At 39.2% G+C, this 26,162-nt stretch overlaps 1 protein-coding gene across 5 annotated transcripts in view; it reads right to left on the bottom strand.

Annotated features, from left to right (window-relative positions):
• Positions 1-26,162, bottom strand: part of ELFN2 (extracellular leucine rich repeat and fibronectin type III domain containing 2) — a 207,316-nt gene that overhangs the window by 88,484 nt on the left and 92,670 nt on the right. For 2 of the 5 annotated variants that reach the window (XM_073592471.1, XM_073592475.1), the window contains exon 2: positions 9,537-9,686. The exons of 2 other annotated variants lie outside the window; for them this stretch is intronic. The gene's annotated coding sequence lies outside the window, so the exon portion shown is untranslated. Of the gene's footprint in view, positions 1-9,536; positions 9,687-13,168; positions 13,392-26,162 lie in introns of those variants that run through there. One more of the 5 variants, XM_073592474.1, reaches the window with a different exon arrangement.

Here is a 26,162-nt window from a genome sequence, read left to right as displayed (position 1 = left end):
AGGTGGGCATCTAAGGGCCCAATTTCAAAGCTTTGTTGACTGCCTTTAAAGTAAAAACAGTTTCTTTAATAATAACACTTTGAGTAAACTGTCTCAGAAAATTAGCTTTGCCTTAACAAGACCACCATTTGGGTCCCTCATTGGCACCATTGCTGGCTGCAGGGAACTGATAATCCAGTATTGCAATCCCTTGCAGTGTCATCATCATCAATAGACTCTATTCTGGATCCTAAGGAGGTGCCTTGGCTTTAAACATCCAGGTTCCATCCCAATGCTTCTCACTAGTCCCCTGTACTACCTAAATATTGCACAAGAATTACATGCTCTCATGCTAAGAACCTTTATGCTCACATTTTAACAGTCCAAATTAAGATACATTTTTTACCTTGGCATTATAGTTACAATTTTGTCTCGAACAATTAAAATTGTGAACATTTATCTTGCCTGGATAACCTGCTGTCTTTAATGCATACAGAATAGAAATTCATATTTAAACTTAAACTCTAGCCAGAACATATTGTTTTGTTTTAGACCGAGTGGGGAAGGGTTAGAGCTTCTACTTATAAGTGTAGCAAAAGGTAGGATACTGACAGCTGTATTGGGTTCAGACAGGTATAAAAGGTAAATGTTCCAGGGCTGTCATTTACATTTTTTGATCTTAACTACTTAAGTTAGCCACAGATGGATCGTTTTTTTGTTTGGTCAGCCAGCTGATCGACCAAAAAAGTGGGTGGAATTCCCCATCCACTCAATAGAGATGATGGAGGAATCCTCACTGATGTCCAATTGTATGATTATAGTGGGACTGCTTCACTCTCGCAATGCACTGATCAATACTGATTGGTTGCATATGCTGATCAAATTATTATTTTTCAACATTCCCATTCAAGAGAAACCGATTGTTGGATTAACTTCTCTCTTGCAGGAACAGCAATAGATGGAACAAAATTTGGCTGGTCCAAATTTCAGTTCGTCTATGGCTAGCTTTAATGTTCAGGCTTTTAGTGCCTTCTTTGTTTTTTTAAGGGCCCTTTCCCACTGCGTTTAAAAATGTGGTATGCATTTTTCAAAAACACATATTGCTTTTTTAACATGCTTTTAATGTTTTGTATTTTTTGTTTTGTTTTTGTGCGTTTTTTGGTTTTCTGACTGCTTTTGATGCATTCCCATTGACTTACAATGGACAGTGACTTTTTGATACACTTTAAAAAAAATGCAGCATACAAGAGTTTTCAAGACGCAGTTCACCCATAGTCACCCATAGTGCAGTGATGTGAAGAGTGACAAAAGACTTAAAGGGGAATCCTTTTTATGGGCTTTTGTTGTCCTGGAAAAGCGTGGCAAAAGCACACCAGTATGAACGGGGCCTAAAATTTTTCCCCTTTTTTCTGTTAGAACCTAAAGTGATAAGAAAACTTTCTAATGACAAAGACAACACCACATTTGTGGACAATGTAAGAGGGTCGGGACTTATGACAAGGTTTTTATTGCTGTCTATACCTTTCTGTTCTGGTTGCAAACTGCACCCCCTATATCTTGTGTGGGCATCACCAGAACCGGAAGTGAGGGGAAATCTCCCCAATGGTGCCACATATAGAAACTCTTTTGCCCCGTACACACGGTCGGACTTTGTTTGGACATTCCGACAACAAAATCCTAGGATTTTTTCCGACGGATGTTGGCTCAAACTTGTCTTGCATACACACGGTCACACAAAGTTGTCGGAAAATCCGATCGTTCTAAACGCGGTGACGTAAAACACGTACGTCGGGACTATAAACAGGGCAGTGGCCAATAGCTTTCATCTCTTTATTTATTCTGAGCATGCGTGGCACTTTGTCCGTCGGATTTGTGTACACACGATCGGAATTTCCGACAACGGATTTTGTTGTCGGAAAATTTTATCTCCTGCTCTCCAACTTTGTGTGTCGGAAAATCCAATGGAAAATGTCTGATGGAGCCCACACACGGTCAGAATTTCCGACAACACGTTCCGATCGGACATTGTCCATCGGAAAATCCGACCATGTGTACGGGGCATTTGTATACAACATTTAAAACCTGAAAGAAATGCTAATTCTTCCCACATTTATCCAAAATTAAAAAAAAAAAAATGTCTGGAGTTAGGCTTTAAATTATAACATAAATGCCAAAAGTGATCAGCTGGTGACATTCATAAAAATATATAATGACAGCTACCCAGGGACTATTTACACATATATCTATGCCAAATACAAAACTGCCAGCTCTCAAGAAAAAATGCTAACCTTTCCAAACTTTCAAGCAATGGCCTGCAGACTTGTGTTTAGACATTTAAGCATAAGAATGTTTTGAGCAGTTGGCACAAACTGGGCTAAGTAGTTGCTGTGGCACTGCGTGGCACTGAATGGCATTTCTTACGCTCCCTTTCTCCCCTCCAGTTTGCTCACACAATGCCGATTTAATTAGCCTGTTATCTCACAGTGCCAGCTGCTCTCTCTAACATTGCACATTCACCAGAGAAAAGACACGAGTTGCCCAACCGAGAGAACGAGGTCGAGGAGTAGAGAGCAATGGAAGCACAAGAGAAAGATAGACAGTAAATGAAAATGGGACAAATTACTGAGTGAGAAAAAAAGAATATTTTATAGAAGGACCTAAAAATATTTCTCTGACAGGGAATAGCCATTTTTGGATACTATTTTTGAACATAAATCAGATCTATTGCATAGTATAATGATATATTTTAGTGTTTCCATTTTTTCATGATATACATATTATGTTTACAAACTTGTTTTTACTTATTTTTGTTTTAATTAACTCAGGGCAAATTAAGCACGTATATTATGTAAAATAACTCTAGGATCAATTTGCATACTTAAATATATATATTTTTAGGAAAATATAAGAATTTTTTGGTGCACTGTTTAAATATATTAAAAAAAAAAAAAAAAATTATGGAAAAAAAAAATAGATAGTGGTCAGGAAGGGCTTAAACAGCCATTGTGTAGCAATGCCAAGTTGGAAGCAGAGCCTGCACATATACAAGGCAAAAATATCTGTACACTAAATAAATACTTACAAATGATACATAGGAACACGGTTTTGAAAATACTATCATATTATTAAAGATTAATTACATAAAGCTGATCAATTTTACAAGTTTAAATAAAAAGAAACAATTATACATTATTTTTCTAATATTCTAATAATAGTATGCATGTTTTTGATGTAACTAAAAAGGTTCTTATAGTAGGGAATACTTTAGAATGTTTATCAAGCCCATTAAAGTATAGATATTGGCCCTCAAAGTGCAGAGCTAGTGGCTTTGAGGAGTTGAAGTAAATCTAAACTCTAACTATATAATAAATAGCAGTATACTTCTAAAGCAGTAAATGTGACATTCACTAAACATTAACTGCAGGTGAAGATTCACTCACAGTGTTTGGTGAAAGTCACATTTATTTTTTATAAATATACCCCTAGGCAGTCCAAAGCACTGTATATCAAAAAACAATTGCCTTTTTTTTCAATTCTAAAATACTGTTTTTGTTTTTTCATCCATTTTTTGCATCATGCTCAGTTGATAGGAACAAGTGTGCCATTCCTGCCCAATGAGTGCTTGTCGGGTAAGGCAACAACATAAAAAAAGCTGCACAGAAAAGCCCATGCGGTAATTACTCACAGTAAAAAGTAACCTGAACTTACTGAGGCAAAGCATCAATGGATGATAAATCTGCATGAGAAACCCTTTATCAAAGGACTTATCACTGCCATTGGTGGTAAAAGCTTTTTTTTTAACTGCAATTAATTGGTGTGATGCCTTTTTTCCTAGTTTTCTATATTTGTAGTGCTGCTATATTTGCCCACCTTCATTTTTCCGATTTTTAAAGGTTAATGGTGCAGGATGAGTTTTGTTTAATTTAGGGTGTTAATACAGAAGCACAACTGGGGGATAGGAAATATCTGAATAGGGACCATGACAGGATCACCTGGTATACTTTATATAAAAATTGCAGATTTTAATTATTATAAACAACTTTAAAAAAATGTCTTAACATGTTCTAGCTTATATGACATTTTAGTGACTAAGATTAGAACTATTTTAGGCACCTATCAGGCCTGCTGGTCTATGCCCATATCAAATATATACAGTATATTTTTGTATGATGGCAATCAGAGATTATAGCCTAGAAATATTTTTTAATCATTTTTAACATCTAACATTTGAGTACATCCTTTAGTGTGGTGCATATTACGGTGCATAAAGTACAGTAATTATTTAAAGAAAACAACTGTGGATTTTAAGTTTTCAAGTTCAATTAATGTTTGGATAATTTTCCATTAGCCAATATTCCCAGCGGGACATTTTTATTAAGAGGGGAGACGATTTAACAAGTTTGACTAGAATGACAAATGAATCATATGACAGACTCAAGCAGCAGGCATAATAAGTCATCCAGATGATGATTCTATCACCAACTGTCCAGTCCCCTGTGAAATTTCAATATACCCAAGACTATTGATTTTAAAGGAAAAACATAGTCATATATATAAGTCACGTTAACAAAAAATGTTCGCCAAATTTAACCTGCCCCCCCTAAAACCCACAGAGGAATGCAAAAAGCCCTGATAACCCATAAAACTGCCATATCCACAATCTACAATGTTATTTCTAACAAATATGTATTGCCATTTACGTTTTCTACATGTTAAAACACATTTGGCACATTTTTGCAATCTGAGTTCATTGATTTTTGAAGTTTTAACAAACATAAGGTACAAAAGCATAAAAAACAGGGAGTAATACAGGAGGAAAGGAAAATACACACATTGGTATGTGTACTTTTTTGCACAAGTATATGTGAATGAAACTTAGATGTGGGTGTGGGATGGGATCATTCATAAATTCAGTAAGAATGTGGATCAAAATAATACAATTAAACCCATTTTTTTTAACAATCTGCTTAGTCAAATGGAGCCAGGTCCTGGAGAGGAATATTTAACTTTTTATATTCTCCCAACTTGTCTTTCCATCTTAGGGAAGACAAGTGGCATTGCTTAGAGTTAAAGGGGTTGTAAAGGTAAGTGTTTTTTCACCTTAATGCATCCTATGACTGCCCCCTCAGCCCCCACTCCCGTTTTACTTACCTGAACCCTCAAACTTGTCCCACGGAGACAGGCCTTCTCTCTGCTAGGGGGTTCTCGCCTGTTGATTGGATAGATTGATAGCAGCGCAGCCATTGGCTCCCGCTGCTGTCAATCAAATCCAATGACGTGGCCGCCGGGGGGCGGGGCCGAGTCCTGCATCCGGTGTCTATGGATGCCGAATACTTGACTCAGGAGCGCGCCCTCAAGGTAACCCCCCAGGAGAGCGCTTCTCCGAGGTGATTATTTGATGCGGGGAGGATCTTAGACAGCCGCCAAGAGACCCCGAAGACCAGGATCGTGGCCACTGTGTGCAAAACGAGCTGCACAGTGGAGGAGAAGATCTGGAACACAGATATCCCACCAGTTTTTCGTGTTGAATGGCGACATGAGGATAACCTAAAGGAGCCTGGAGATTTACCCCCCATAGGAACACCGGGAGCGTCAGCAAGCTAAAAGGCCTTGGCTAGGCTAAAGCCACTTGCCCTTTTATGCTTGCCATCTGGTAAGCAGGCTCTACTACTAGGGTGGATTGTCACTACTGCTTAGAAGTGCACGGTGGTGGTGTTTTCACTTTGAAATAAGGACTTGGAGAAATCCCCTTGATGTCATTTATATGAACTTTTAATAATTTTAGCGCAGCTTTTTACAGGACTCTAGATTTTGGTGTGATCGCACTATATGCTGCTGCTTATATGTTTTTGTGTTAGCGCGGTTCTTCCTATTTTACATGGTAAGTATGACATGTTTGTTATTTAAAAAAAAAATTACCTTTAGTGTCACTTTAAATTATTTTTATGAAATACAAACACTAGATATGGTAACAGAACCTGGCCATAAGGTACAAAAAGTTAGAAAAATTGGACTTTGAGACATAAACAATAAATACAAACTGCATTATATCAAAAACACTAACCCATAAAATATTTAAACCTACCAATTGATGGAGACTCCACCCTAATAGCGAAAAATGATAATGATACAGATATATCCAAATATGCATGAAGACAATGTACTTGGTATGGGTTTCCCTTTTTGCATCCTGCATGGGCTCTCCCAGAGTATCTGAGACTATGTGTGGTAACACAAACTTCACCCCTGGAAGCACTAGGAAAGATTAAGCCTGCTTTAACTGGAATTCAGGTCCACCTTACTACCTATTCAACCAGCAGGCTCAGTCCTGCTTCTTTGTCCAATCAAAGACAAAAAATCCAGCACCACGATGTCTCAAAGATAAAATATATATGATTTTATTAGATCCATCCATTAATAATGTATTATGACTAAGGCCTATGTAAGAGGCTGAAACGCTTCAATAATTACAGGTATTGATTCCTTTTAATGGATGGATCTAATAAAATCGTATATGTTTTATCTTTGAGACATTGTGTTGCAGGATTTTTTTTCTCTTTGATTGGAGATTGAATGCCTGAGTACTGGGGCTATCCAAGCACATGAGTCTCCATCCCATCCTGTTTATTATTAACCATTATTATGGGGTAGCAGCGCGATTTCTGGGGATGTCAGTCCTGCTCCTTACCCTAGACACAAGTCCAAGGTAGTACAAGCCAAAGAATAATTACCCAATTACATGGAAAAACAGGGACCCAGACAGTTTCTCCATAATTGTGCCAATGTTGTGTGGCAAAGTTAACATAACAGTCCTTCTGAATATTTACAGAACACACTTAAGGCCCCTTTCACATTGCTCTGTAGCAAATGCGTTTTTACCGTGATTTTGCTGTGTTTCAGATGCGTTTCCCCTGCGTTTCTGATGCATTTTTGGCCGCCTGCACCTGTGAATAATTTGCGCTGTTTCTAATTCAAACTATACTTACTGTATTTATTGGCGTAACACACTCACTTTTTCACCATTAAAATCGTGTGCAAATAGCTTGTGCGTGTTATACGCCAATACTACAATTTCGGCTGCCTCGGAGGCAACAGGGGGGGGCAGGGGCAGGACGAGTGCCGTCAGATTACATACAGTGAGAATCTCCTGTATACTTGGCGGCCTCTGTAATAGGAAGTCAATAGATGGCAATGGCGAGGCTGCTGCATTGATGGCAATGGCGAGGCTGCATTGATGTGGACTAATAAGGCTCTATTGATGGCACTTGTGAGGCTGCAGGCGGGCATTGATCAGGCTGCATTGATGGCAATGGTGAGGCTGCAGATGGGCACTGACCCTTATTTTGCTTCAAAGTTCCTTATTTAAAATTTTTTTTTCCTGAAACTTCTCTCTTAAAATGAATGTGCGTGTTATACGCCTGTGCGTGTTATATGCCGATAAATACGGTATATAAATTAGTGACAAATAATCATAAATTATATTAAACATGTGCATAACAATGTACAAAAAATGACACACTGTATTTAAAGTGCTGTGCACAGCCACTAACAATGTGCAAAACTTTTTATTATGTTGGTGCTCATAAAACCAAAAATAACAACAGAAAAAAAAGACAGATTAATTGAAATGGTTGCAATTAATTGAATTAATGTGTCTAAGTTTGTAGAAGGTGACTAGTGCTCCAAAAACTCTTGTGCTTGCAAAAAGCGACTGTATATTCCAAATTCCCACATGCAATTCATAAAAGAATGTCCACATACAAACAAGTATTTCCAGAGTGCATGTCCATCACCACTGTGCTCCAAACACCAAGATTGGCAGCTTGCCAGATGAAATGATCCCACCTAGAGATCATATGCGTGTGTGTAAATTCACCTCTGAAGATGGGTAGTCAGCCAACCTTAGTGGATCCAAGCTCACGTATCTCATAACATTTACAGTATTGATAAAAACAGAGAAGGCTCATAGTGCATTACTGTATATAAGCTGGTTTATTGAAAAGCAAGATTGCATTTACAGCAAAGATGTTTAGATCGGGCAGAAAATCATTCCTTATGTGCGGCCGCCTGCAGAACGGTCCGCATGTTCTGACATCATGCTACTATCTCCGACCCAATGTGTTTCCTCTCAGACGGGATCTACTGGGAATGGAGGCTCCAGCAGTGGTGTAAAAAGCCCCATAGGATTTAAAGGGAAACATTTTTCCTGCGTTTTTCTTGGTAAAAACACAGGAAAAATGTATCAGTGTGAAAGGGCCCTAATAGAACAGTTACAAACAGCCCCTGGGGTGTTGTTGCCTGCACTACATAACTGAAAGAGTCCCAACCTTCCTACATCTGAGGATTACAAAGAAACTAGCTCGCCTCCCATAACAGAGCAGTCCCTGCATTCCCCCCAAGGGAGACATCCGCTTAGAGCTACCCAAGCTTACATGGCAGTGCTCTACTATGTTCACACTTCATTTTCAAAGGAAAAACTCCTCAGTTCCCTTTCTGGCACTTGATGGTTCCTGCCAATCAACTATGCTCACAGAGTCTGTTTATATGCCCCTAGTGGAGGAGTGAGAGGGCATACTGCCCAGCGACCACAGAGTAGAGCTATCCCTGAAAGGGACCTTACACTGGGAGATTAACATTAACCCAACAAAGTGTGGGGACTTACAGTGGCTCCATAAAAAACTACACAAGGCTAACTGCTAGACCAAGGGCCCTTCTTCCCACCATAATAGCAATCTGCACAATAAAGCCATACTGAATTGTTACTAGGTATACTGTAAATCAGTAGAATGAATATTAAACACCATTGGCACTAAAAATCCAAAGATTTATATTGAAAGAAAATAGAAAATGGAAATGCAATGGAAGGGTGACCCTGACCTGCCTCCTAACTGCCACCCTGACCTCAACCCTGCCTGCTGTCTGTCTTCTCCTGTGCTGATTTCTGTCTGTCTCTGACTATGATTCTAACCTTTTGGGTGTGCCAGTATTCTGCCAGCTGTATTTCAGTCTGCTTCTGCCCAATGATCTTCTTATTGACATATGCATCTCAGTCAAGCCTTGTTTCAGCTCCAGTGGACTGAACTTTCGGCATCTCTGCCACTCTGGATCCTCCCATTCCCTGTTCTCCTCCCCAGGTGTATTGGACCAGAGGGGTTACGGAGGCCCCCTCATCAACCTGATCTCTAATTAGATACATGATAGAAAGCTCCTTTAAACAGGGCCCACTTCACCTGAGATGTACACTCTCCCTATTGCTGAGGCATAATGTGGATAGGTAAGAACCTCATATTGACAGCAAGTATGTTGGGCATAATGCTCAGTATTTAAATGGTGATCCATGGTAGCCATGGGGTGCACACTGTCTGCCCACAGTTGTTTAAGATTGACTTCTGATGGCTGCCATCTAGAAACTTAGAACTATTGTGTTTCCCCCAAAAAAAGACCTACCCTGAAAATAAGCCCTAGTTTAAAATGCTTGTAAAATCCTATAATCCATGCTATTACAGTAGTATAAATTTACAATGTGTGTGTTTCTGTAATATTATTGTGCCAAATACCTTTAGTACAGTGCCACCTAGCACTCAGCTGACCTCCCACTGCTCTCCTCCTCTTCTCCCAGCCGTCAGTGGGGCATCTGGGTCCCCTCCCTCTGCTGTGCTCGGAGCAGAGACGAGAGCTCCGGCGGGTCACGGAAGCACAGAGTGGCGCTGTAATGAAGGTATTTGGCACAATTATATTACAGAAACACACATTATACATTATATACTACTGTAATATAGTGGATTATAGGATTTTACAAGCATTTTAACTTGGTTGATACTGGGGATTCCTGACAGGCAGGGAGGGAGAGGTGAGAGAAGACAGCACATTATATGATAAGACCTACCCCGAAAATAAGCCCCACTGTGTCTTTTGCTGCCAAAATGAATATAATATTATTTTCAGGGAAACACGGTATGTACAATCTATAAACTACCCTTACAATGCATAGTAAATGATGTAATCAAAGGAACATAATACTCCCAAAGGAAATCCTTGTATGTCCCAAAAACATTATACATATCAATTTGCTATTATAAGTAAGGACGCGTACACACGGGCTGACTTTTCAACCGGACTTGGTCCGACGGACTTTCCGACGGACTTTTGACGGACTTCCGAGGGACTTTTGAACGAACGGACTTGCCTACACACGATCACATCAAAGTCGGACGGATTCGTATGTGATGACGTAAGACCAGACTAAAATAAGGAAGTTGATAGCCAGTAGCCAACAGCTGCCCTAGCATGGGTTTTTGTCCGTTGGACTAGCATACAGACGAGCGGATTTTTCGACAGGACTCAAGTCAAATCTAAAGTCCGTCAGAATTTCGACTGGAAAAGTCCGCTGAAGGTCCAATGAAGCCCACACACGATCGGATTGTCCGCCGGACTAGGTCTGGCGGACCAGTCCGGTCGAAAAGTCCGCTCGTGTGTACACTGCATAAAAGGTAAGTTATAGGTAAATCAATAAACCCATAGCTAAATTGTGAAAAGTTCTGTGGCCTGTTAACAAGTACAAACCACTATCCCTGAGGTTATTAAAAGAGAACAACAAAAAGAGGGTGCACCAATGTAGTGCATTACCATTATACCAATTCATTAAATGTCTAAAAGCAAGTGATATACACACAAACACATGACAATATTAGACATATCATATAACACAAACAAGACTGCCACCAGATCTCCATTTCTTTGCCAGTGTAACAGAAAGACTCTGAAGGGTCTTCTCGTGACACTGGCAGAGTGGTGGAGATCTGGCTGTAGTCTCACCTGTGTTATATGATATGCCTGACATTGTCATGCGTTTGTGTGTATATTACTTGCTTTTCGACATTTAATAACGTGGTATAATAGGAAATGTGCTAGACTAGGGCACCCTGTTTTTGTTGTTCTGTTTTATTAACTTCAGGTATAGTGGTTTATACCTGTTTACAGGCCACAGCAATTCAGCTATGGGTTCATTGATTTACCTATACCTTACTTTTTTGTTGTTTTGTAGTGCTATATGAAGGCACACCCACAGTCCCAAGAGGGCAGTAAGGCATGTTAGCGTCAGCATGCAAAATTATCCATTTAAGGAAACACATTTTGCAGCAACTTTTGATTGCCTTCCCTTATAAATATATATATATATATATATATATATATATATATATATATATATATATATATATATATATATATATATATATATATATATATATATATATACACTATATTACCAAAAGTTTTGTAGGCCTGCCTTTACACACACATGAACATTAATGGCATCCAAGTCTTAAGCCTCGTACACACGATCGGATTGTTGGCCAACAAAAGGGCTTTGGCCCAAACTTGTCTTGCATACACACGGCACACAATTGTTGGCCAACAATCACAAACGTAGTGACATACTACATGTTTTTTCAGCTCTTTAACGCCACCCTTTGGACTCCTTCTGCTAATTTCATTTTATCGTTACAGAGTCATATTATCAACTTTTTTGAATGACAACAATTTGACTTGGATCGTTATTGAGTATCTTATATGGATATAGCTGAACCTGCATATTGGTCACTCTGGACTGAAGGACTATCTCATCTCACATTTATACAACCTTTATATGGCTGTTTGTTGTTCTCCATTCAATATCTTATCCCCTGACTGAGGTTAATACATTACGATACCCGCCTTTATGAGCCAACAGTCGGCTCCTATGAATCCTCGTGTCTTTATTGGAAACTTTTCCCTTTTTGACCATTTGTCGAACAAGGCTGACTCTCCTGCAAGATAATGAGACCTTTTCCTTTTCTTGCAACTAATGCAACATTTGACCGCGGAAAATCCAACAACAATTGTCCGATGGAGCATACACATGGTCGGATTTTCCGCCAACAGCCTGTCATCACACATTTCCTGTCAGAAAATCCGATCGTGTGTACGCGGCTTTAGTTCGTAGGGTTCAATATTGAGTCGGCCCACCCTTTGCAGCTATAACAGCTTCAACTCTTCTAGGAAGGCTGTCCACAAGGTTTATTAGTGTGTCTATGAGAATGTTTGACCAATCTTCCAGAAGCGCATTTGTGGGGTCAGGCACTGATGCAGACGAGAAGGCCTGGCTCGCAGTCTCCTCCCTAATTCATACCAAAGGTGTTCTATCAGGTTAAGGTCAGGACTCTGTGCAGACCAGTCAAGTTCTTCCACCCGAAACTCGCTCATTTGTGTCTTTATGGACCTTGTTTGTCCACTGGTGCGCAGTCATGTTGAAACAGGAAGGGGCCCATCCCCAAACTGTTCCCGAAAAGTTGGGAACATCAGATTGTCCAAAATGTCTTGGTGTGCTGACTCCTTAAGAGTTCCCTTCACTGGAACTAAGAGGCCAAGCCCTACTCTGAAGAACAACTCTACACCATAATCCACCCTCTACCAAATGATTTGGACCAGTGCACAAAGCAAGGTCCATAAAGACATGGATGAGCGAGTTTGGGGTGGAAGAACTTGCATTGATGAGTGAATTTGGGGTGGAAGAGCTTGACTGGCTTGCACAGAGTTCTGACCTCAACCCCAAAGAACACCTTTGGGATGAGTTAGAGCAGAGACTGTGAGCCAGGCCTTCTCGTCCACATCAGTGCCTGACCTCACAAATGCGCTTCTGGAAGAACGGTCAAACATTCCTATAGACACACTCCTAAACTTTGTGGACAGCCTTCCCAGAAGAGTTGAAGCTGTTACAGCTGCAAAGGGTGGGCCAACTCAATATTGAACCCTACAGACTAAGACTGGGATGCCATTAAAGTTCATGTGCGTGTAAAGGCAGGTGTCCCAATACTTTTAGCAATATAGTGTATATATATATATATATATATATATGTAAATATGCTTTAGTACACATCCCTTAATTAAAATATATGTTATATCGTCATTTCAAGGGGCAAGGAAAAATGAGTACTCTTATTATTCTAGCACATTAACACATGCACTTAATTACTTTACAATTTAATCAACCATATATCTGAAAAACAATTTTTCTTAGTAAACATGCACAAGCATAATGCATTATTAAATAATTAAAGCGTGCTACCTTCTGACCTCTGCTTTAACATCTGCCCCTAGCTTCTCATTCCCATACAGCAAAGACAATAATAACATGGGAGAAATATCTCACCTTAGGCGCCATTGTTAGGTGTCCCTCCTGCAATGGGATGAGAGCCAGAGATGGATGTGCAGAGTAGAAGACACATATCGGGGTCACCACTGATAAATTAACCTTTTCAATTGCCTTTTGAAATGAAAGACAGAAGCATTCTCTCGCAATGGCAGGTTTACTTCAGAGTAGTTGTCATACATACGAATACAGATTTATCAGTGTACACCGGTCCACGACTCAAAAGGGTGTGGCAGTTACAAATATATTTCTTCAGCTTTTTATACAGATACAGTTAAAAATGGCAGCCTATGTATGGCCTGACACCAACAAACAAGTCACCTCCTACAAAACATCTTTAACTAATTATTTCTACATTACATATGGTCATACTGACCTCTAGATTATATTGTTATACATAATCAATCTTATAGTGAAACATAGGGTGCTTTCCAACTAGGGTTGTTATTGCATTTTGTTCTTTCCCATAAAAAGGGTCAATGTTCCACCAAGCTGTCCAGACATCACTTGGCAGGACACTGTCTTTCGCAATATTTTCCTAATACACAAAAACAGTTTGTAACATATGGGAGGGGGAACTCCAGACTCCTAAGAACCAATGAAGTGTATATAGTTCAATAATATGGGGAACTCCGGACTCTAGATATTTGATATCTTAACAATATATATATATATATATATACACACATACATACAGTGTATATTTATTTATGGTTGAAGCCCTTTGACCCAGACAAATATGAATCACATAACATAGACCTGAGGTGTGCCTTGGTTGGCTGGTCGGTATGCCAGGAAAAGGGGGCATACCCAAGATAAGTAATGTAAGATTGTGGGGTGGAATTGGGTGAGAAGTGCCCTGAAAAGCAGAACGGGAGGACGGGTGGGTATCGCGCACTGGAACCGACAAATAGCACAGGCGAGTGGCTTGCTTAAAAACCCCCCGGACTCCTCCCATAAATTCAGGCCACCATACTGGCCTTCTTATATACTGTATATAATAAATGATTAAGATGTGGGAGAATAAAGACGCAGAATAAAAGAGGCAGATGTAAATGTGTGTGTGTGTAAGGGGGTGTAAAGTAAAAGCACGGAGAGGTAGGGGGAAGGCGTAGAAGAAGTGAATATTATGCGAGGGGGAATACAAGATGTCGAAGCTTGAAGGGAACAGAGCTGAATGAGGCAGAGAAATGAATGCGGTGAAAAATAAAAGAGAACAGTGACAGCAGCTAAGGAGTGTGCTGGCGAGAGGGAGAAGGTGTTAAGAAAGATAGAAGGAGAGAATCAGCAGTGTGTCGATATAAATAGAGAAAGAACAAGAGCGACAGGAACAAAACCTGGAGGGAGACAGATGTGCAAGCCGTGTGGAGGAGAGAAAAATCTCTTCTGTGATGCAAAATATGCTTTTTTTTCTAAACACATTTAAGATATTACACTCATTTAAGACCCATTGCTGTGGTATTATTTGAAAATACAGTACATGAAATGAGACAACTATGCAGTTATCCATGGCAACCAATCAAAATTCAGCTTTGAGTATGTCAATGAAAAGAAAACTGATACTGGTTACTATAGGCTTCAGCACATGACTGTTCTTTATTCTGTCATTGGGATTCAAAGAAAAAACTAAAATCCCAGACAGCAGGAATAGATTTGCAGAAATTGCTATTAATGAGGGAAAAGGGAAATGCCTGTTTTAAGGCTCACCTTCCCTATGGGACTGGGACAGTTAAGAGAGTTTCAAGGCTCCCCTGAAGGGAGTGAGGGGTTACAGGGTTTCAAGGCCCCCCTTTTCTCCCTTTTAGGGATCCTTAAAGTGAAGGCAGGTGTCAAGGGTCCCCATTCACCTGTAAGGAAATGTGAGGAGCTTTCTGGGTCAACTGATTGGTGGGGTGAGTTTTCTTGGGGGTCATATGACCTTCTGGAAAGTTCTAGAATTTTTTTGGGGGGCTATACAGAGTAGGTCTGGACCCCAGGAGTTCACTCACCTCAGGCGGTATCTCTGTGGTGCTCCTCTCCCTCCTGACCCATTTTATGTTGCGGCCTATTATTACGTGGTTGGGTCACCTTTTGTTAAAAAAGGGGGATTTATGTTATCTAAAGTTCACAGCTTGAGTTTTATGACTAAGCTGATAAGTGGCATTTCAAGTATCTATATTATATGTATGGGATGTTTTAAACTTGCTATGCATTTTATGGCTTGAGTCGTAGTAACTGAGCCTTTTCTTTAGGTGGAAAAAAGTGAAAAAACTATTGTAAAAAAATTGTTATATTTTGAATTTTTAAATAAAGTGTTTTTATTTAAACCAATAATAAAGATGGCCCCGGCCAAGTTTACTACCAAGAAGTTGTTTTTCGGTTTTATTTATTTATTTAAGACACTGCCTACAGTCCCAATAATGATCTAAAACTGGCTGTAGAGTCATTATTACATTCTAAAACATTCATTGTAAGAATTGAGAGGGAGCTGTTATATTCAATAGATTAAATAAACCTGAAATGTTTATTAGTTGTCACCTAAAAATCAACAAATTTTGATAATGCAGAGTGAATACAATTCATTAATTGCTGTGCAAAAATCCACCTTGTACTGTGTTATATTAGAAAATTGTTTGAAATGAGCCATCGTTGCATTAGCATTATGAGGTTTCTTTCATCGAATCTGGTGATGTGACTGTGACTGATTCATTGACATGAACTTGTATCTCGCACATACTATACAAAGAAGTAGGTTCACTTTACAGGAGGGACTTTAAATCCTAATTCAAACATTTTAAAAATTAATTGGAATAAACTCTGAAGGTTTTTCCGGCGGAATTCCGCTCAAGCTGTCTTGCATACATACGGTCACACCAAAGTCCGACCGCCAAGAACGCGGTGACGTACAACACATACGACGGCACTAGAAAAAGGAAGTGCAATAGCCAGTGTGCCACCCTTTGGGCTCCTTCTGCTAATCTCGTCGGAACAGCATACAGACGAGCGGTTTTTCTGATAGTAATTTGTTCCATCGGAAAAATATAGAACATGTTCTCTATCTAAGTCCGTCTGAATTTTCGTCTGAATTTTTGAAGGAAAAAGTCTGATGGGGCATACACACGGTCGGAATATACGATGAATAGCTCCCATCGGACTTTTTCTGACGGAAATTCCACTCGTGTGTACGCGGCATAAGACAACAGCCAATTCCAGAGAAGACGCAAGACTGTTGTTGTCACATGGCTGCCCAGAATTTTGTGGATTTAATATCTTTAAAAAATTATTGTGGATTGGGCTTCAGGAAAGGGGGTGGGGGGGTGGGAGGTGGTAAAACTTAGCGTTGGACATTAAGTAGCATCTGCTTATTGTCTACTGCCAGCCAACCCAGGAGTCCTATGTATGTTTTGACTAGCTAAGCAGGACTATGCATCCCCACCTGTACAAGATCTGGCTATTCGGCTCTGATGCACCAAGCACTACCTTGTGGGGTGGCAGAGGGGACATCATATACAGGTTCTATATCTGAAGATGCAGGACATTTTTGGCTCTGACAATGTGTCTGAACAGCAAAGGAAGCCAGTGGCTCCCACTGCTGTCTAGGCCAATGAGGAGGAAGAGTCCCCAGAGAGCTGTCTAGAAAACCTGAATAAAAAAAACCTTCAGCCTTTAGAACCACTTTAAGGACCATGCTTTTTGTCGCATCTTTTTGTTTACAAGTAAAAATCTGTATTTTTTGCTAGAAGATTACACTTTCGTGAATTTTAATGCAAAAAAAAAAAACATAATATATAACACACTTTTTTGGTAAAATATAAAAGATGATGTTATGCCGGGTAAATAGATAACTAATATGTCACACTTTAAAATTGCGCATGCTCATGGAACGGCAGCAAACTAATGATACTTAAAAATCTCCATAGACGAAGCTTTAACATTTTTTACAGGTAACCTGTTTAGAGTTATAGAGGAGATCTAGTGCTAGAATTATTGCTCTCACTATAACATTCACGGTGATGTCTCACGTGTGGTGCAAACACCGTTTACATATGCGTGCACAACTTAACCCACTTAGTGGTAATCCCGAGTGTGGCTCGCGGTGAATTTTCCATACCAAGAGCGGTAACACCGAGCCACACTCGGGGCTGCATAGCAGTATCGAGAGAAAGTTACTTACCTTGTCCCCAGGATCCTGCAATGTCCCCCCGCTGTGTGCGGTGGCTGTGTCTTCCGCCCAATGCTCTGTATGCTGGGCTTTGTTCCCTGCAAGTGGCGCAACGCAAGGGGACGGGGCCCGGCGGGAAATTCAAAAAGTGCAAAACACAAAACACATAGAGTATACTGTAATCTTACCAAATTTTTTCACCCCCCTTTTATCCCTAGTGCTTTGTTCAGTGCCCTGCATGCAGTTTTATATTATATATAATGTTCTTTCTGCCTGGAAACTTGAGATTGTCCATGGCAACCAAAAAGCGTCCCTTTACGTCAATTGCGGTTTTAGACCAGCTAGAAAACAGCAATAGTAAATTAGAACACTTGCAGAATTGAGCGATGGTGATTTGTGGGGAAATTCGTCATCAGACACTGAAAGTAACAACAGCGACAATTCTGCAACTGATCAAATTTCAGTGTTTTTGAGTTGATTTACATTATTGAATACATTTTATTATTATTATATTATTATTTTTTATAATTATTTATAGTTATTTATTATATTATAATTTATGATTTTGTGTTTCAAACTTTATCATACCCAGGATGTCTACTAGACTCTTGTTTGGACAGATTTAAGTGAGTTATTGCGAAGAATTACAGGCCTACAATATAAAACGCCAAATTTCTATGCAAAACAATGTAACGCTTTCAGCTGTAAAAATCTGACATAATCATACCGCCAGGGAGGTTAAGTATGCATTCGCTTCTGCGCACGAGCATGGAGGGATGAGGGCGTTTTAAAACATTTTTTTTTTCTTATTTATTTATTTATTTACTCTGTCCCTTAAAACAAGTATCACTTTTATTCCTATCACAAGGAATTTAAACATTCCTAGAAATAAGGGATGACAGGTCCTCTTTATAAGACCCCAAATCTCTCCTCTACCCTTGAAAGCAAAATATTTAAAAAAACTCATTGATCTTTTGATTAAAAAAATATAATTGTATACTTCTGCCCTAGACCGGAAGTCACGTCATGATGTCAATCCTGTCCTCCAAGATCAGTGATGGTGAACCTTGGCACCCCACATGTTTTGAGACTACATTTCCCATGATGCTAATGCACTCTGCAATGTAGTTGAGCATCATGGGAAATGTAGTTCCAAAACATCTGGGGTGCCAAGGTTCGCCATCACTGTCCTAGATCATAGAGGTGGGGAGAGACGATCTGGTCTCTCCTCCCCTCTGTCACCAGCTGCACGATCTGTTGGATAGTTTCCCAGGCTCACGGTAAGAACTAGAGGTGCACCGAATTGAAAATTTGGTGCCGAAACCGAAAATGCAGGATGAACTTGGCCGAAAACAAAAACCAAAAATGACAGTTTTTCAAATATATATATATTTTTTTATATATAATTGTATTATATTTGACTTTTTAATTAATATCATGAATTTAAATTAATATGAATTTATTGTCAGCCATTATTGGAATGAATCGCAAGAAAAGCTCAAGAGAAATGTATTCCTTTTAATTCTATGTATGTCTTTACACTGGTCCGTTGCGCTTCCCTTGTAGTGTTAAAAATCTTGCTTGCTGCACCAAAAACGCACCGTCCCATTGAAATGTATTGAAAGCGCAGCAAGAATGCATCAATAACACATCAATAACGCGCCTGTGTAATGTTTTTGATGCAGTTTTTCAGTCATATGACCTATGAAAAACACACCGTGTCATTATCTGCATCTTTTTCTCTTTTATTGGCAAAATGCCAATGACACCATTTTCACCCAATATGTTTCGGCGGCCGAAACTTTGGTGCATCTCTAGTAAAAATGGAAAGCCTGAGAAACACTGGAAAGTTGCGGACAACCTGGTACTTTGCCAAGAATGTACCTAGGCTCACTTAAAACAACAGCCTATAGGTTTATAGCATTTTTGGGGTATTAGAGAACAAGTCTCCCCTTCTTCCTAGAATACAATTCTTAAACCTGAGAAATTAAACATGGGGAAGGAAGAAGGTCATTAAGTATTTGCAGACTCCAACTCTGAACAACACTGAGCTTACACAAGGATTAGACTCTGGGCTCAGGTGAACAAAATGGCGGAGGAGAATGGGGAAGGTAAGTTCTAGTGGTTGGGTGATGTCCTACCAAAAGATCCTGTACTCTACCGAAATGATTAAGGTGACACATTCTTAAGTTGTATACCTAAGCCATTGTTACTCAGAACCAGAGTCAAACATAATGAATTCTGGCAAAGATAAAAATTGGAGGTCAACATGGCAGTGAAAAAGTTAAGGGTCTCCCTGAAACACATGGCCGCCCCCTCTGCAGACAAGCACACTCCCTCCCTCGCACCCACACAGACTAAAACAAACAGTGCATCATGTTTTCATATGGTAATGCTTCTCCATCTCCTAACGAGGCTGTTAATTAGAGCTGTGTGCAGCGCGGCAGGAGGAGGGGTTGTGGGAATGTGATTATAACGTGTTGCTGTGGGTTAATTCCAATGCAGAGGGACCTGCAGAGCATCACACTGCTGTGCGATGTGGATTACAGTGGTGGAAAGGAGGTGGGGTCGTTGTGTATGAAAGTAAGGGAGGGAGTGGGGAAAAGATGTGTCATTTTTATACGTTATGCTGAAAAGCAGCTTTCTGCTATTTTACATCCTTATACCGGGGAGGGGAGAAAGAGCAGAAAAAGGGATGCTTAATGAGGAAAAAACAGAGGGTGATAGGAATAGAGATAGAAATGAGAAAGGCCGAGCAGAGGAAAGCCGTCATTTAAAAGATACGAGATGAAATGCTGAAAAAAAAAATTATGCAAATACACAGATAATGCAAGAGTGCAATGATAAATAAATCCATTTCGCAAGCCTATGCAACGGCATTGAGAAAACCAGTCAATATATTTTAGTTGATGTGCAAGTCAGTGTAAGTGTATAGTTATCCAGGGAGCTCATATTAAGAATCGTTCATAAAACAGAGCAAAGAGCTAAATCCTGACATGTTAGAGATTACTGGAGACCTGACTAAGTACCAAATGTTTGATAATGCCAGGAGGGTGGCCCAAATCCAGAGAGGATACACATGGTCAGAGCAGGAGGTCAATATGAGAAATGTGTCAGATGACACATGAAGAGATGTGAACAAGAAAAATGGAAAAGATGCTCCTGGCACTGTTCTGAATGGAAGAATATTACTCTGCTATTACAGAGCTACAAACAGAAGAATGGGCACATATTCACTTCAGATGCATTTGAAAATATATGTTTTAATGTGTGTTATATTAATGTCATTCATGTGTAGATGTGTTGTGTTGCAACTTTAGAAGAGCCAATTTAATTATCATGAAAGAAAAATTCAAATCTCCAAATACAGCATGGAATACTTTTCCTTCAACACACTTTACTGCAATGTTCTTCAATGTGTGCTAACAACAGTAAAATCACTTAGTGAGTGACGCTTGCTAATACAAATATTATAGTGCAAACAAATATTGTGAAATATATATATACAAATAGGTCAAAATAAGAGAATGTAAGAAAAAATAAGCAAAAAAAAAAGAAATAGTTACATAGTTAGTCAGGTTGCAAAAAGACACAAGTCCATCTAGTTCAACCATAAAAAAAAAAAAAAAATCATAAAAAAAAAAAATAGTAAGAAGTGCTCAGTTCCAGCAACCAAACGGTGAAAACATTTTCTTTGAGCTCATACGCTTATCTTGGATGGTACCTCCGGTTAACTGACAGTCCCTCTGTGTGAGCCCAAATCAGCTCATGTGACATAATGTACAAAATTCCCACTCACCAGATGGTGTTGACCCTAATGTCATAGGACAAATAGGAGTCAAATAAGGCTTGTGTGGTCTTGATGACCCAGGTCTATTTTTCACCCTGTCTCTGATGTATTTTCCCCAGTGTTCGCTAGTTCCAATGGCAGGGTATAGTGGTGATAAATGAAGAAAAAACTCCTCACAACATAAAAATTTAAAAATGCATTGAACCCTTATGGGTTAACATATATAAACCCACACCCCAGAAGACGACTTTTTTAGTTGAAACATGTTGGGTGGACCCCTCACAACTACCGCTATACGATTTACATGCCTGTTTGATCTGCATAAAATGTGAGTTTGTTTTTTATTGTTATTTTTAATAAATCCAAGTTAATACGTTATTACACTATGTGAGTGTTTTCATTCCTCACATGGTACACGAATCTTTCGCTTGGCTTGGTGGTGTGATTATTATTGAGGAAATCGTGCTGATTGCTTCCCCCCCTTCCCTCCGTTGGTGTGGTGATGACATCTAACCAGACAATACATCTAGACCAGTTGGTCACCAAGCCTTCTTGACCTGTTTTAGCATACGCTATTTCGGGCCACTACTTCTGGTAAGCCTCCATATCTTCTGGTGATGGTCCTGGCACCGTTTTCAAATTTCTGTGCACCTCTGGTCGTTTATGGTCCATTCATCTACCAGGCTACCGGGTCTAATTGATCTTCCTGCATATACAGGAAATACACCTGCATACCATTTATACACTGCTATCACGGACTTTTTCTTTTTGGTGTTATGGACTCTATATTTGATTTTGCCTTTGATGTTTAATTCATCTAAACACACATATGTATTATTCTTTCACTAGTCACTGTCATAAGTGCTCACATGAGATGTTTATGATTTGAATAATTTATGTTTAGTTTTTTCATACTGTATTCACATAATAGCGCCACACTGTGCATTTTTTAACATATATAAACCCGCAATATTAAAAAGTGGGCAAAAATATTCAAAACTTTGTGCTGTGTGGTGGGGAAGAGAGTCCATTCTAAGCTGCGTGCGTTGCACTCACACTAGGTGTTACGTACCGTGCATTCCATATTGATGCGTTTCGTCATTACGTGGCATTTTCACATGTATTTACTGCAATGTCTCATATCCATACTGTTTGCCTGTGATTGAAATGCAGCAAAATGCATGTCAATACCTGCTTGCCGACCGCCCTATAGCAGTTTTATTGCTATAGAGTGGCCATGCTGCACAGGATCGCGTATATATACGTGGCCCTGCACTCCCGGGTATTGGGCGCAAGTGCGCAGCCTGTTTGACATGGACACCTCTTATTGGATGCCCATAGTTGTGGGTCCTCTCAGGAGCCAAAAGATTATTTACATCAGCACAGGGGTGTAAAATGGACTTGTGGCCTTAGGCATTATTGCAATGCTGGATTAACGATCCCCCTGCTCCGGAACTGGTGACCTGGATGGTGGACTTAGGTGAGTGTAGAAGGAAAGGAGTTGGAAGATAAGGGTGGAAGGGAAGGTTGCGAAAAATAATTTTAGCCCGGAGTGGGGCTTTAAATAATGCATTGGGGTTGATTTAATAAAGAAGTATTTCACCTTGTAAGAAAATTTTGGCGAAAAAGTGAAAATTCACCTTTGCAAATAATACCCCAATTACATGCAAGAGAAACAAAAAAAATTGTTATTTTGCTTGCAAATGATCATGATTGAAGTCAGCAGAGCTTCACCTCATTCACAAATCTAAGGGGAAATTTAATTTGTTAAGTCAAAATTCTAAACTCCTTTAGTCAGTTAAACCCCAATAAGTCCAGTAGGAGGTAAAATACACAATAGGGTTAATTTATCAAAGGAGTACAATATTGGCTTAGCTCAATGAACCTGTACTCCATTCACTTATCCAGTCAAGAGCAAGGATTTGTATTAATTCCTTTGCACATAAATGGGTGAACAAAGGTTAACTTGCATGAACAAAAAAAAATACTCCTTGTAAGCTTGACAAATACCCGTACAAGATATGCCATGGCTCATAATTGTTGTGTAATGGCCAAGCTGGGCTCTAATGGAAGTAAAATTGACAGGGTACCGGTGTAAACACAATTATATTCCAGTCCACAAAAGACTTCCATGGGCTAAAATAATAGTCCTCCAACTGGCAGGGTTCCAATCACTGAGCTACTGCAGAGAAGTCACTTGAAAATATTTTGCCTGTACTTTATATATTTAGACTAAAGGAAATCTTGGGCAGATTGGGTGGGATTTACATTTTTCAAAATCTAGATGGTAAAATACTAATTAATACTAATATCTAAACCCAATAACAAAAAAGTAATGTTTTGCAATTTACCAATCCTTGGATGTGCTGACCGTCTTTGATTTATTTTTTAAGGCTTTTATCTCTTTTTTTTTAACCTGGGGATCCTGCCAGTAACACACTTCCTGTCCTAGGGTGACAACATTAATTTACTGCACAAACTCTATGTCTGAAAGCATTGTCAACCTAGGTTGCTCTCCTGATTTGGAGAACAAAACACTTGCTCTCCTAATCTCCATTACATAGAGGGAATCTGTTCAGCAGGTCACAGAATATAGATGGGAAGGCTGATATCATTGTTTGAGATTTAAAGAGGAATTATAATATGGATATGTTTACATACAGTAGTGACATTGGTCCAGTTTAGACCAAAATGAGTGCAAAAAGAAAGAGCTATTCCGTCAAGCACAAGAAGGGGATCGTGGAGGACTACTGAGGTAAGAATCTTACAGCTTTCTGCAAAGAGATGAAGGTAGATGAATGATCTGAAAATGGCAAGCAGAGTACAATAACCTTAGTTGAACAGGTTGTTTGAATAAAAGTAGATTATTGTACATGAATAAATAAGACACCCCCTTAAAATAAGTACTAATGCATCTTTAGGAGCCAAAATTAATATAACACCCGGTCTTATTTTTGGGGTAGCACAGTATATACCATACCTGGCCAATGCCCCTGGAAGTTGTAAATCAATGAAGTAGACAATGCTTCTCCAGTGACCTCCACTCATTCTGAACACAGGAGATCAGCCACTTGGCAAAGGCGCCATTCAGGGAATGCTTTGCATTTTCTGAATAAAGGAAAAACGTTCTCTGATTGCATGAGGTGGAGAGCGTGACGTCACCCCTTGCCTGTCCACAGCATCCAATCAGACGACGCTTTGCAGTGAACAAGAAGTTACAGGGACACAAAAATTCTGGCAAGATCAACAGGAATTTATCTGTTTCAGCTATCTCATTCAAAGAATGGTAAGGTGCAATAGATTAGGTATTCTAACAAATATACTACTCCCCACTGAAGTCAGGAGACCGCTAAAGCCTTGTTCAGTACTGCCCACTGAACATGACCCATTCATCTTCAGCTTCACAACAGCATTCAATGCATGCGATTGTAGTATTCCAGTGCAGTGTTCAAAAGGTTAAAGCAGGTGGTGAGAAGGTGACATTGCCTACTTACTGCCTGTCAAATGCTCTCTGAAGAACAATCCGAATGTGAACCACTCTTCAGGCAGTAACACTAGTGTAAACTAGCCCTAAAAATGTTTAGTAATAACAATTCACAAACTTATACATAATTGCAGGCTTTTTATCCTTTGCACACTTTATTTTTTTTAACTTCCCATTCTTCTCACAGTGGCCATTTTTATTAAGGGCAGATTAATCCATCTCCCTATACTTCCTGGATGTTGTCTGGGTCTCTGAGTCTTGAACACCTGAAAATGCACGTCATCTGAGGTGGAAGAAACTTAGAAAATACATCTCTTCAATACATGCATAAGTTTTATTACTTCAAAAACCCTACAAGTACAGAAAAATGCATGTTGATTTTCCAGAAATGCATTGAGCTCATAAAGGAGATCTATTGCCATAGCACATACTTCCATTTATAACATCAGCATTGTGATAGCGATACAAAGAATTGTTTTCTTTTTGACAATCCATTATATGATTATTTTAAAAATCTCCATTCATGTTGTGAGTGCTGCCTGTTTGCTGGTCATCTCTTCAATATCCTGGATTCCCTGCATGCTTTGCAGTTTCTCTATTGCTATTCACCCTTTAGTTTTTAAGGACTACATATCCCATGATATATCCTGCCTGTAAGCAGTGATTCCTGTATTGACTCCGCCTCCTGAAACTCCTCCTCTCAGCACCTCTGTAGTTCAGCAGGCAGGCTCTGTGAAGTGTAAGACCAGCAGTGCCTACTCACAGGTCATAGCAAATATGTGTCACAGAATTTAATGAAATAAATGTGTGGGAATTCTGCACAAAGTAAGTTCACAAACTTCAACATAATTCAGATTAATAGGTGTGGGCTAGAAATAATTTATATTCAATGTGGAAATAAATATATAAATTACAATTTTGACCACAGATACACTTTAAGCTCTGTTGTGTGAATTTTATATGGACTGAGTGGAGTCAGCCCTTTCCAGTTTTCTTTTGCTAAACTACTCAGACCCAAGCACTTACCCTATTATTTGCAACAATGACAGTAATTGTTCTGTAGTCCAAAGATAACTAGGAAGGCTAATTAGAATCCTTCACATAACACAGGAAGGAATTTCTGACAAGATCCACAGGTATTTTTGCACTTATTAAACAGATACTGTATAATAAATCATATGATAATTTAGTAACTACCTCATAGATTGAATTGCCTCCATCCCAAAAATACACTTACAAAAAAGTACAAAAAACATTTGCCCCTGGGATTTAGGAGGTCAAAACAAAACTATACATGTAAAATATAAAAGTCAAAATACTTTATTACTAACAACAAATGTAAAAATGATTAAAAGCAATGAAGTTCACCAGAATAAGACATACGTATTACAGATATTCCTTTTTTGGTACAAAATCACAAATATACAAAGTACATATTGTAAATCAACACTGGAAGATGAAAAACATCATAATCTTAACGTGTTTTGTAAAACACAGTTCACTTCATCAGGAGTTTACATGTTGCTGACAGAACGTCAATAATCATGCTAGCAAATCGTTGAAAAAGGTAAAAATCCTA

This window comes from Aquarana catesbeiana, linkage group LG07 (genome assembly GCF_042186555.1).
Source record: "Aquarana catesbeiana isolate 2022-GZ linkage group LG07, ASM4218655v1, whole genome shotgun sequence".
Taxonomy (NCBI): domain Eukaryota; kingdom Metazoa; phylum Chordata; class Amphibia; order Anura; family Ranidae; genus Aquarana; species Aquarana catesbeiana.
The sequence above is the reverse complement of the archived record's forward strand: the minus strand, read 5'-3'. Positions and strand labels throughout refer to the sequence as shown.